At 44.6% G+C, this 12,634-nt stretch overlaps 1 long non-coding RNA gene across 2 annotated transcripts in view; it reads right to left on the bottom strand.

Moving 5' to 3' along the window:
- Positions 1 to 284: 284 nt before the first annotated feature.
- LOC138753188 (uncharacterized) overlaps positions 285 to 12,634 on the bottom strand; it is a 28,095-nt gene continuing 15,745 nt past the window's right edge. The window contains exons 3-4 of one of the 2 annotated variants that reach the window (XR_011351027.1): positions 8,414 to 8,509; positions 5,811 to 5,923 (exon numbers count right to left, since the gene is read on the bottom strand). This is a non-coding gene — a long non-coding RNA (uncharacterized lncRNA). Of the gene's footprint in view, positions 548 to 5,810; positions 5,924 to 8,413; positions 8,510 to 12,634 lie in introns of those variants that run through there. The other variant, XR_011351028.1, reaches the window with a different exon arrangement.

A 12,634-nucleotide genomic window follows, 5' to 3' on the forward strand; every position in this document is an offset into this window, starting at 1 on the left:
CTCGAGCAGTTATTGCCTCAAATACCTCGAGCAGACCCCCGCGACAAGTGTCCCAGATCTGTCTTCCTCACGAACACGGCCCATAGCTGCTTCATACCTGCACTTCTTGGCAAGTGTCCATAGATCCAGCAGGTGAATTGTCAATACAGTTACATACACTTCAAATGAAGATGAAATGTCACAATTATTTTTTTAAAGTGTATTAATAACCTCTGCGATGTGTTGCTATGGTTATCATCTCAATGTTTCAATCAATTTTATTTACTAAAAAACACACTTCTACAATATTTGCATCACATCAGTGTGCAGTGAACTGGGATTCACTGGTAGGGTGTTGTGCTGATGGCTGGCCTCACCTCCCAGCTCCACCCCCATCTGCTCATATCTAACTCTGGTTTCATATTTAATTAGCCATTGGCAACGTAGAGCGAGTCGGTGCCTTGCTAGGATCTTGTTTTGCGACTTCAGGTACCAAGCCTTCAACGCCTTGATGGCAGCATCATATGTAGTGCTGTCCCTGATGATTGCATACCCTTTCATTCCGACTCTGTAAGGTAAAACATCATGAGATGGGAATGTGTAAGGAGTTACCCTGTACAGGGCTGTAACAAGATGTGAATGCATCCTTGTACTTACAAGATAAGAGAGACATTGATGGATTGAGAGGCAGGAAGCTAGCAGGGAAAGGATAGCAACAGTTTTAGTCATTGGACAAGTAATGATATGATGATGTTCTAAGCATGTATCCAAGGGTATAAAAAATCACCATTTTGCTGATAACGGCAGAATGCATTCTCCGACTAACATGGTTAGTTGCAAGTGTTACAATCCGGTAATAAAGAACAAAGAACCCTGATTTCGACTCAGTCTGGTGTTTGTCTCACTCATTCATGAACAAAGCAGACCTAACAACTCTCAAAACGAGTGCGGATCTCCTGAGTTCATCAGTGTGGAAGACATCTCTGGTCCCATTCATGTAGGCCTGGAAGCACTCTAGCCAGTATTTGAACTCTTCAGTTGCGTCGGGGGACAGAGCATACCTTGAGCATATCAGTAGCATATCTGGCTTGAGTAGCACTTCCATCGTTTAGGGAATAAGCTAATAAAATTGTAGCGTGAATAAAAGTAGACTGGGACTTTATTCATTGGAGCGTAGAAGGTTGAGAGGGGATTGGATAGAGTTATTTAAAATTATGAAGTGAATAGATAAAGTAGATGTGAATAGGCTCTTTCCCCTGAGGGTAGGGGAGATTGGAACAAGGGGTCATAAGTTAAGGGTTAGGGGGCCAAACTTTAGGATTAATATAAGAGGATGCTTCTTCACTCAGACAGTGGTGGCTGAGTGGAATGATCTACTGGAAGAAGTAGTTGCGGCAGGGTCAATTCTGTCATTTAAGAGGAGGTTAGATGAGTACATGGATGTGAGGGGGTTGGAGGATTATGGGCAATGGAGTGGGTAGGTGGAACTAGTGGAGTTTCACGTAAATCAGTGTGGACTAGAAGGGCCGATATGGCCTGTTTCCATACTGTAAATTGTTGTATGGTTATATTTGATAAATCCTTGCAAGGCATCAGGCTTTGATGGTGTACCTGGCAGGGTACTGAAAATCGATGTAATCCAACTAGCTGGAGTATTCATAGACATTTACAATCTCACATTGCTGCAGTCGGAGGTTCCCACCAGCTTCAGAAGGGCATAAGTCATCCCGGTGCCCATGAAGAGCAGAGAGGGCTGCCTCAATGACTATCACCTAGTTGCTCTCACATCTACTGTTTTGAAATGCTTTGAGAGGCTGGTCTTGGCCAAAATTAACTTGTACCTAATTAAAGACATGAACCCACTACAATTCGCCTATTGCCACAATGGTTCCACAGCAGATGCAATCTCACTGGCTCTCCACTCAACCCTGGATCACCAAGAAAATAGTAACACATACATCAGGCTGCTTTTCATCGATTACAGCTCAGCTTTCAACAATATCATCCCCTCAGTACAGGTCAGCAAGCTTCAAAACCTGGGCCTCTGCAGCTGGATCCTTCATTGTCAGAAAACCACAGTCAGTGCAGATTAGAAACAACATCTCCTCCTCAGACAATCAACATAGGGCTACCTCAAGGATGTTCTACCCTCTCTACACTCATGACTGTGTGGCTAGGTGATGTGCTAGGTGAATAACTCAAAAGCCTAGAGCAGGGGTGTCAAACTCAAATTCACGGAGGGCCAAAATTAAAAACTTGGACTAAGTCGAGGGCCGAACTAAATATTTATTGAAAATTTTCAACAACATCTGCATGTTTTCTCTTCTTTCAACATATGTAATGTTAAACTTTAGGATATAACTTTAGGAGGATAATGTTACAGGTCAGGAGTAGGTAGCTCAAGTTCACCCTTTGCTTGACCTGAGGGAAACATATTTGGTCCCTGTGGAGATGTAGTCAGCATTCACAGGCTGTGTCCATTTTGGCCTGCATCAGGACTCAGCATTTCCTGCTCACTCCTCAGGCTCTAGGCCTCTATTCACCCTCGACCCACCATCCCTCTACCTGACCAGTCCTTTACCCAACCTTTACTCACCCCTCACTCCACTCGCTCTGCCTCTACCCACCCCATCCTATACACGCCCCTCTACTGCCTCTCCCCTCAACCTGTTCCTCCCTCTACCCGTCTCTCACCCTCTAATCACCCCTCCCCTACTCGCCATGCCCCTCCCCTTTTACCTCTTCCCTATCCACCCCTCCTTCTACTCATCCCTCCCTCTAACTGCCCCTCGCACCACCATAACTTCCCCTGCCCATTACTCCTCACCTACACCCTCTGCCCACCCCTGCTTACCCACCCACTCAGGCCCAGCGCGCTGCCGATCAGCCTTTGCAGACAGCCACCATCTCTCTCTTCATGTGCAGGGCCGAACCAGCCATCCCTGGGGTCCGCGCGGGTGCAAGCGCTGAAGGCCGTGGCGACCGGGAGAAGTGCACTCGCGCTGTGGAAGGGCCATCCGGTGCCAGTCACGCGGGGCTCGCGCTGCCCAGGGGCAGTGCGCAGCCTGCCATGCCCGTCGCGCCGACAGGAAATCACAGGCGTTCGCCAATCCGCCACACCGCTCGACAGGTGGGAGAAGTGACTGGTTGTGCGGGGAGCCTTCCAACTGGCTTGCTGGCTCATGACATCGACAGACTTCTCACGTTACAATTTCTCGTGTTACAATGGGGAAGGATGTGCAATGAAGGGGGAGGATGGTGGGGGTGACATTACCAAAAAACAGCATCGGCTCTCGCTGCAGGGCGGGCCACCTCTAATACATTTTTGAAATGATCTTGCGGGCCAGAGTTTGACATGTGTGCTCTAGGTTAACCCTCCATAAAAGTGAGGAGGTGAATCCCTTCACCAGGCGGCTGTGAGCCTTCCATCTTCCTGTCACTGATGTCAATAGCCTTTATCATGCTGTTTGTCTGCAGGAATGTAACATAAAGTTACATGTTTGGAGTCTGCACTAAAAAGGAAGAGAGGAGAAGCTTGAGAATCATGGTATGTGTTCAAAGGATGGAAAAGAGCATTAGTTGAAGATGAGTGAGGAAGCTCACAGTCATATTCAATGATATTGGAGTAAGGTTGACTCTCAGTGGTGGTTGGACAGATGTGTATGTCAGGAAATTTATAGGTAGAAAATATTGTCTGTACTTACAGGGTGAGTTGGTGTGAGGAGTGGTGCTTTGAAATAAATTCATGAGGTCAGAAATAGTTTTTAGAGTAATAATTGCATTACTGCCATTGTATTAATCATCTTATTATTATATTTCTTATATTACAATGACTACTACACATAAGAAGTATTTAACTACATTAAAGCACTTTGAGCATTGAGAAAAGATTATTAAAGGTGTTGTTATAAATGCAAATTGCTTTCTGATCAAATCTATGCAACAATAATTCCATAAGCAGTGGGGCTGGGCTTTGTTGCATCAATTCTTTGGCTGTTTCCAACTATTCTGCCTTGTTCTCACTCACAAACTTTTTTTTTGCCTTAGCAGGAGACCCAACTTTCATTCAAGCCTTTTTTTACCTCCCAGCATGACATCAAACAATGCATCACAGAGAGCTTGCAGTCAATATTCTACTGTGCACACAATTCTAGAACTATCGCAATTCATGCTTCCACATAGTGGAAAAAAAATTGTGGGGTACACAATAATACCATGCCCATTCATTCTAATTGGTCAAGATAGTGAAGAATAATATGTTAATATAATGACTGGAGTTTCTGGAAAATAAATTGGTTCTTCCAGCTGCTACCTTAAAACTCCAAAAATGGAGATTGATTGGAATTTGGATCAACTATCCTGTGCAGGTTTTTATTTTCCATCTATGGGCTTCCACTTCTCTACATTCAAGCCTATGACCACATTCTTCCACTTCTTACATTCCACATTCCACATCCTTAAGTAATGTGATCTCTCCTGAATACCCTATCTGATTTATTAGAGGCTATTGAGTTAAGTGTAATCTCTAATTTTGAAACATTTCAAACTGAAAATATGTTATCTAAGCCACTCCCAGATGTTCAATTTGGTTGAAGAAATCTGTTCTGTTATGTCTTAACATTCTCCTTTTGAATTAAGAGACCCTAAGTTTATTTATGTTTCCTGAGCAGACAGGAATTGCTGGAGGAACTCAGCAAGTCAGACGTCATCATGGGTAGAAATGGTCAGTCAATGTTTTGGGCCTGAAGTTTTTATAAAGACTAAGTTATACATATATACAGGGGAAATGAAGCTGGAGTAGGACCCAGAGGTGATACAGAACTTCGACTCACAAGCCCATGCCACCCAATTGCACCCAATTAACCTACAACCCCAGTAGGTTTTGAAGGGTGGGAGGAAACTGGAGTCCCCAGTGTAATGCAACTGATAATATTCAAAAACATGAGAGGAGAACAAACATGCTTTTAATAGTTTACAATCAATGGCTGGTATATACAATAGTCCTCAGGTGAATCTGAAGTAAGGCGGGAAAACCAGGGTTTATATTGGGGTAGGTGTTACATTTTGGAAAGGCAAATCTAAATAGGTCACATTAAATGGTAAGCTATTGAGATGTGCAGAGCAACAAAGGGATTTAGGAGTTGTGGTAAATAGTACCCTTAGGGCTGATACTCAGGTAGATGGTGTGGTGAAGAAGGCATTTGGAATGTTAGCCTTCATAAATCAGAGTATTGAATTCAAGAGTAGGGAGGTTATGATAAAATTGTACAAGGCATTGGTGAGGCCAAATTTGGAGTACTGTGTACAGTTTTGGTCACCAAATTATAGGAAAGATATAAACAAAATAGAGAGAGTGCAGAGAAGGTTCACGAGAATGTTGACAGGATTTCAAGGTTTGAGTTACAGGGAAAGGTTGTGAAGACTGGGGCATTTTTCTCTGGAGCGTAGAAGCTTGAGAGGGGACTTGATAGAGGTGTTTAAGATTTTAAAAGGGACAGACAGAGTAAACGTGGATAGGTTTTTTCAATTAAGAGTGGGGGAGATTCAAACTAGAGGGCATGGTTTAAGATTGAAGGGGGAAAATTATAAGGGGAACATGAGGGGAAATTTCTTTACGCAAAGGGTGGTGGGGATGTGGAATGAGCTTCCGACAGACGTGGTCGAGGCGGGATCATTGGTTACATTTAAGGAAAGACTGGATAGTTACATGGATAGGAGAGGACTGGAGGGGTATGGACCGGGTACTGGTCAGTGGGACTAGGAGGGTGGGGATTTGTTATGGCATGGACTAGTAGGGCCAAACTGGCCTGTTCTGTGCTGTAAGTGGTAATATGGTTATATGGTTATAGGTGAGGGTGGAGCCAAGGGAGGAGCCAGCCATCAGAACAATGCATAGACAGTGAATTCCAGTTCACTGCATTCACCCCTTCCTTCAGAAGAGAACCTGCGGGTGAAAAACAGAGACCATACATTCAAAAAAAACCTAATGATTTACAAATATTTACAAGTTAAGACTGTCAGAGGGTTTAGTTATTCTGGTTGAGCGCCTCAGTACTAGAGGACTGGACTTCTTGAGCTTCCTGGAGCCCCTGTGGGGCTGAGTTACTGGGTCTCGAGGGCTCTGGCTCTGGTCACGGAGTGAATAGACCCACTTCCCAAGCTGTGTCATCTGGAAACCTGGGTGGGGTACTTGGAGATTCCTGGCTTGTTTGAGACATTGGATCCTCAGTTCCTAAAGGTACTAGGTCTTTGATTGAGACGGTATCCTCTCTGCCATCAGGGTATGCCACATAGGCATACATCAGGTTGGCGTGCAGCAGGGGCACCTTCTTGACTAATGGGTCAGTCTTTCTCCTTCACACATGCTTTCTCATCAGGACTGACCCCAGTACCATTAGCCAAGCTGCGAGAGTGATCCCATACGTAGATTTCCTCGGGAAAGTGAACATTAGCTCAAGAGGCATGGTGCTTGGTCATAGTGCAGAGGAGCGACCTTATGGATTGAAGCGCAGTGGTTAGGAAGTCTTGCCAACATGAGTCTGGAAGGCCTTTCGACCGGAGAACCAATTTCACAGACTTCCATACTGTTGTGGTTTCCTTTTCAACTTGTCCATTCCCCTGGGAATTGTAGCTAGTTGTCCTGATTGAGGCAAAACCTCTTACGAGCAGGTACTGGCATAGCTCTTCACTCATAAATGATGAGCTCCAGTTGCTATGGATATAGCTGGAATACCCAAACAAGGTAAAAATAGAGTGCAAGGCCCTGATGACCATGTCTGGGCAGGGGATGGTGAATGGAAAACGTGAGTACTTGTCAATGACATTAAGAACGTACATGTTTCCATAGGTATTGTAAGATATTACAATTGTAATGCGATTGATTGCACTCAGAGACTTGAGATGAGTATGAACATGCTTATAATAGCTTACAATCAATGGCCGGTAGACACTATAGTCCTCAGGTGAATCTGAGGTAAGGCAGGAAAACCAAGGTTGATATTGGGGTTGGTGAAGGTGGAGTTGGGGAGGAGCCAGCCATCTGAACGATACACAGACAGTGAATTCCTGTTCACTGTACCCAGGAAAACCCAGTCAGACACAGGGAGAATATACAAACTCCTTACAGACAGCATAGGATTTGAACCTCAGTCCTGATTGCTGGTGCTTTAACAGCATTGTGCTAACCACAATACTCCCTTGCCGCCACTGAGGAGCTTTGCTTGTGTAGGCCTGTAGAATATAGCATATATTGTAGCTTGTAGCATATAGTATAAATTATAGCATCTACCTTGTAAGGTATATGGGGATGTGGAATTAATATAGATAGGCACGATAATTGGCATAAATATGGTGAGCCAATGGACCTGTTCCTATTCAGCACCCCTCTAGGATTCTTAGGGCAGTCCATGAAAGAGATGATGTAAAGGGGAGGGTATGGGCTCTGATCAAAGTACTTCCGACACATATAATGCTCTGCACCCATCTACATCATTGCCACACATGGTGTCTCATTATCTGGTGGCTTTTGTGCCTCAGTTGAAGATGGAACTTTCTAAGTCTGTATCTCACACTCAAAGCTACTCAATAGAGACCAGAGTAGTCAGACTTTGCCTCTTCTGCTCCATGCATTTGTTCCAAGAAAAATATTCCTACAGCCTGCTCAGTGATACAGCAGGTGGTCTGACTATTTTAGTTGATCAGCCCCTTGGCTCATGACTTGCTAATGAATTGGGAAGGGAGGACAGCTGCTGGACAAAGACATTGCAGCAGCTGCTCAGTAATCTTTGACTCCACTGCATGAGTATCTTGCATACCAGATGGGCATTACACAGTGGAAACCCTTCTGGCTTATTAACAATATTGGATGATGTGATGATGCCTCTACTAACACAGGTATCCAATCATGATTCACTGCACTGAAGATGCAATCAGAGCAGTAAATCCAAGAATTCCTTCATACAAACCATAATTACCAGAGAAAATTTATACTATGGTGTTGAAGGCTGAGCTGTAGCCAATGAAGAGCAGCCATATATATGAGTTGCTGTTTTTGAGGTGATCCAGAGCTGAGTGGAGAGCCAGTGAAATTGCATCGCTGTGGAGCGGTTGCGACGATAGGCAAATTGCAGTGGGTCCAGGCCTTTGCTTAGGTACATGATAGGGTGGTGACAAAGGCATACATAAAATTTTCTCAGCATTTTTTTTGGCTGTGGTCCCCTTAGGACTCCACACAAAATTTATGTGTCCCCCTTCCCCGAATAGCATTTAAAAGTAGACATGAAGCACAGTAACAGGCTCTTTTGACCCTCCTGCCCATGCCAGCTAATTACACTCAAATGGCCTACATCCCCGATATATTTTGATACAGTGTGAGGAAACCAGAGCACCCAGAGGAAACCCATGCAGATATGGGGAGAACATACAAACTCCTTACAGATAGCACTGGATTCCAGCCCCAGTCACTGGCAGCTCCCAGGGGGCCTCTTTGAGAATGGCGGCATTCAGATGCTTGAGTTCATCAGTTGGCATACTGAGTATAAAAGTCAGGAAATAAGATTGCAGCCGTTTACCCTTGGTTAGATCATATTTTGTGCCATTCTAGTCACAACATTACAGCGAGGATGTGAAGCTTTGGAGAGGGTGCAGAAGAGTTTCAACAGGATGTTTTCTGGATTAGAGAGTATAAGATTCATGGAGGAGTTGGGCAAATTTAGATTATGTTCTCTGGAGCATAGGAGATAAAGGGGAGACCCGATAGAAGTTTATAGAATTGTGAGATGCGCTGATAGGATAGATAGTCTTTTACCCCCAAGGTGGAAATGTCAAATACTAGATGGAAAAGGTGTAGATTTAAGGTGAGTTGGGAAAAGTTTAAATAAGATGTGTGAGGAAATTTTTATTTACACAGTGATAAATGTCTGGAACACACTGCGAGTGAGATCATGGAAGCAGATTGAATAGTAATGTTTAAAGGGCATTTAGATAGACATATGAACAAGACAGGAAATGGAGGGTTATGGATCATTTGCAAGCAGATGGGATTCATTTAATTTTGCATCTCAGCAACCTCCTTTGAAGAAGACCGCAGAGCCCACCTCACTGACAAAAGGCAAAGGAGGAAAAACCCAACACCCAACCCCAACCAACCAATTTTCCCCTGCAACCGCTGCAATCGTGTCTGCCTGTCCCGCATCGGACTTGTCAGCCACAAACGAGCCTGCAGCTGACGTGGACTTTTTACCCCCTCCATAAATCTTCGTCCGCGAAGCCAAGCCAAAGAAGACTGTTCCATTTTACTTTATTTTACATTGCCTTTCAATTCATCTGTCCTCTCCCTGGAACTACCTTCAGAGTGAAAGTATGCACTGTATTTTACCACGTGCACTTCTCTTACCAAACAGTTTCCAAACACATAGTCATACTCAAGATATTTCAAGGCATTTGCAATGTGTTGATCCTGCGGGAGATAAGTTTGGCATGCATAGGATTACTTAAGAGTAGGAAACCTGAATGTTGCACATTGACACACACAAATAGCTTTTCTCTGTGCATTAAAGAGATTCACATAGGGCATTAATTATTCCATTTATGGATCCACGAGTCACTAGAGTACAGCAAAGGGAAGCAAATTGGAGGAATGGAACTTTAGCCTGGAAGTAACTCATTTCCTGTTCAAATGGATTTGTAATCCTTACCTTCTGCACTTCTGATTTTCCTCATGTCAATGGCATTCCAGTGTGCCCAGGCAGAGTAGATAACAAGGAGCTGAAGAGTGGAAGTTAATGATTGGGTGGGATCTTTGATAACTTTTGAACAAACTGCTCATGTCATTCCAGGTGAATGGAACCAATAGAGGTTGTGGAGAATATTAAAAATCCCTGCATTCAAGCTGATTATCCTTTCTTTTAATTCTCTTTCTCAACAATAACTCCCTCAGTGGAACACAAAAGTCTACAGAAGCTGTGATTTTAGTAAAAACACACCGAAATGCTGGAGGAACTTAGCCAGTATTTTCAGTGTCCGTAAAAAGCACAGATATATTGCCGACGTTTCAGACATGAGCCTTACATCAAGGAATAAGCAGAACCACCCAGAAACAGGAAATCTCAGAAAGTCTCAGTATTCAGACACTGCTGGCTGGGGGAGGAACCCAGACCAACAAAAGGTGTTAATTGGATATGATAAGGGACAAAGTAAAAAATTATCATGTTTGTGTGAAAGGAGACAGGGAAGGGAGAGACCAAGCTGAGGAAGGCAGCAGGAAAGTTTGGGTGGGGGGTTGGTGGAGGTTAATGAAAGCCAAGGGAGTCAATATTAATGCCTTCTGGTTGGAGCTTGCCCACATGGAAGATAAGGTGCTTTTCCTCTAATTTACGTGAGGACTCAGTCTGGCAATGCATGTGACCATTGACAGAAATGTCAGCAATGATATGTGTTGGGGAATTGAAATTGGTGGCCACTGGGAAATCCATGCTATTGAGGCAAAAAGAGCCTCAAAATAGCAATCTCCCAGTCTGCATTCAGTCTCTCCAATGTAGCCACAATGGGAGCAGTGGATGCAGTAGATGATCCCTGTAGATTCGCAAGTGAAATGTTGCTTCACTTGCAAGGACTGTTTTTGGTCCACTAATGGTGGTGATGGAGGAGGTGTGGGTGCAAGTGGAGGATCTCCTATGGTCACAGAGGAAGGTTTCAAGGGGACAATTGTGGGGAAGGAGGAGTAGACAAGGGAATCATGGATGGAGCAGTCCCTGCGGAAGGCAAAGAGGGGAGGAGAGGGGAATATGTGTCTAGTGGTGGGATCATGAAATAAGTGATGGAAATGGCAGAGGGACCTTGCCTGTTTAGGCTTGTAGCATGGATTGCTCCACGAGGTTAACAAAAAGGCAGGCATAGCTGGGACCCATGCAGGCACCCATGACTTCTCCTTTGTACTGGAGAAAGTGGGATGAATCAAAGGAGAAATTATTGAGGGTAAGAACAAGTTCTGCCAGCCGGAGGAGGGTGGTGGTAGAGGGGAACTGGCTGGTTCTATTGACCAGAAAGAAACAAAGGGCTTTGAGGCCTTCAGTATGGGGAAATGGAGGTGTATAGGGTGTGGTAAACCACTGTTGTGCCATGATTGACTGTTGCCAGCTGGACACATCTCCCAAGGTGATCCTATCCATAGCCTCTTGCAGGTTTCCACTTTCTCTTTGCTTCAATCAATCAATGAGGTTGATGGTAGTTTCTTTAGTTAATAAAAGCCTGATAGTTTCAGCCTTTTGTGATTATTGATGGTACATCAATTCTATTAACTAAATTTTTCATTGTTGATCATACATTCAAAACAATAATAATTTGCAAATGTTTACAAGTTGAAACTATCAGGAGGTCTAGTTATTCTGGTTGAGCACCTCAGTACTAGAGGACTTTGGACTTCTTGAGCTTCCTGGACCACCTGAGGTGCTGATTTACTGGGTCTTGAGGGCTCCGGCTCTGGTCGCAGAGTGCATTGACCCACTTCCTGAGCCACATCGTCCGGAACCCTGGGTGGCGTACTTGGTGGTTTCTGGCCTATTTGAGACATTGGATCCTCAGTTCCTTAAGGTGAAAAGTCTCTGATTGAGATGGTGTCTTCTCTGCCATCAGGGTATGCCACGTAGACAAATGTTGGGTTGGCGTGCAGCAGGTGCACCTTCTCAACCTGTAGGTCAGTCTTACTCCTCCTCACGTGCTTTCTCAGCAGGGCTGGTCCCGGTACAATTAGCCAGGCCAGGAGAGTGGTCCCGGACATAAATTTCCTCGAGAAAGTGAACATTAGCTTGTGTGGAGTTGCGTTGGTCACAGCGCAGACAAGCAACCTTATGGAGTGCAGCGCAGCGGATAGGACTTCATGCCAGTGGGAGTCTGGAAGGCCTTTACACCGGAGACTCAATTTCACGGCCTTCCAAACCGTTGTGGTTTCCTTCTCAACTTGTCCTATCTCACCAGGATTGTAGCAACTCGTTCTGCTTGAGGCAATATCTCTTATGAGCATGTACTGGCGTAGCTCTTTGCTCATAAATGATGATCCCTGGTCGCTATGGATATAGCAGGAATACCCGAACACGGTTAAATAGAGTGCAAGGGCCTGATGACTGTGGTGGTCTGTGCAGGGGATGGCGAATAGAAAACGTGAATACTTGTCGATAACATTGAGAAAGTGAATGTTTCCATTGGGGGAAGGGAGAGGACCTGTGAAATTGACACTGAGTCGTTTGAAAGGGTGGGATGCCTTTATCAGATGCACTTTATCGGGGGGGTAGTGGTACGGCTTGCACTCAATGCAAACCTGGCCAGACATGGTCATTTCCATGATATCATCAATGGAGTAGGGCCGGTTGCGTGTCTTGTCGAAATGAGCCATGTGGGTGATGCCTGGGTGGCAAAGTTCATTGTGCAGTGACCACAACTGGCTGGTGTGTGCAGAGGCATAGCTTCCTCTTGACAAGGCATCTGGAGGTTCATTGAGAGTACCTGGCCTGTATGCTTTGTCATAATTATAGGTAGAGAGTTCAATCCTCCACCTCACATTCTTCTTTATTTTACCCCTTTTTGTGTTATTAAACATAAATGCCACCGATCGCTGGTCAGTATGTAGTGTAAATTTTCTGCCAGACTGGTAATGCCTCCA

This window comes from Narcine bancroftii, chromosome 1 (genome assembly GCF_036971445.1).
Source record: "Narcine bancroftii isolate sNarBan1 chromosome 1, sNarBan1.hap1, whole genome shotgun sequence".
Taxonomy (NCBI): domain Eukaryota; kingdom Metazoa; phylum Chordata; class Chondrichthyes; order Torpediniformes; family Narcinidae; genus Narcine; species Narcine bancroftii.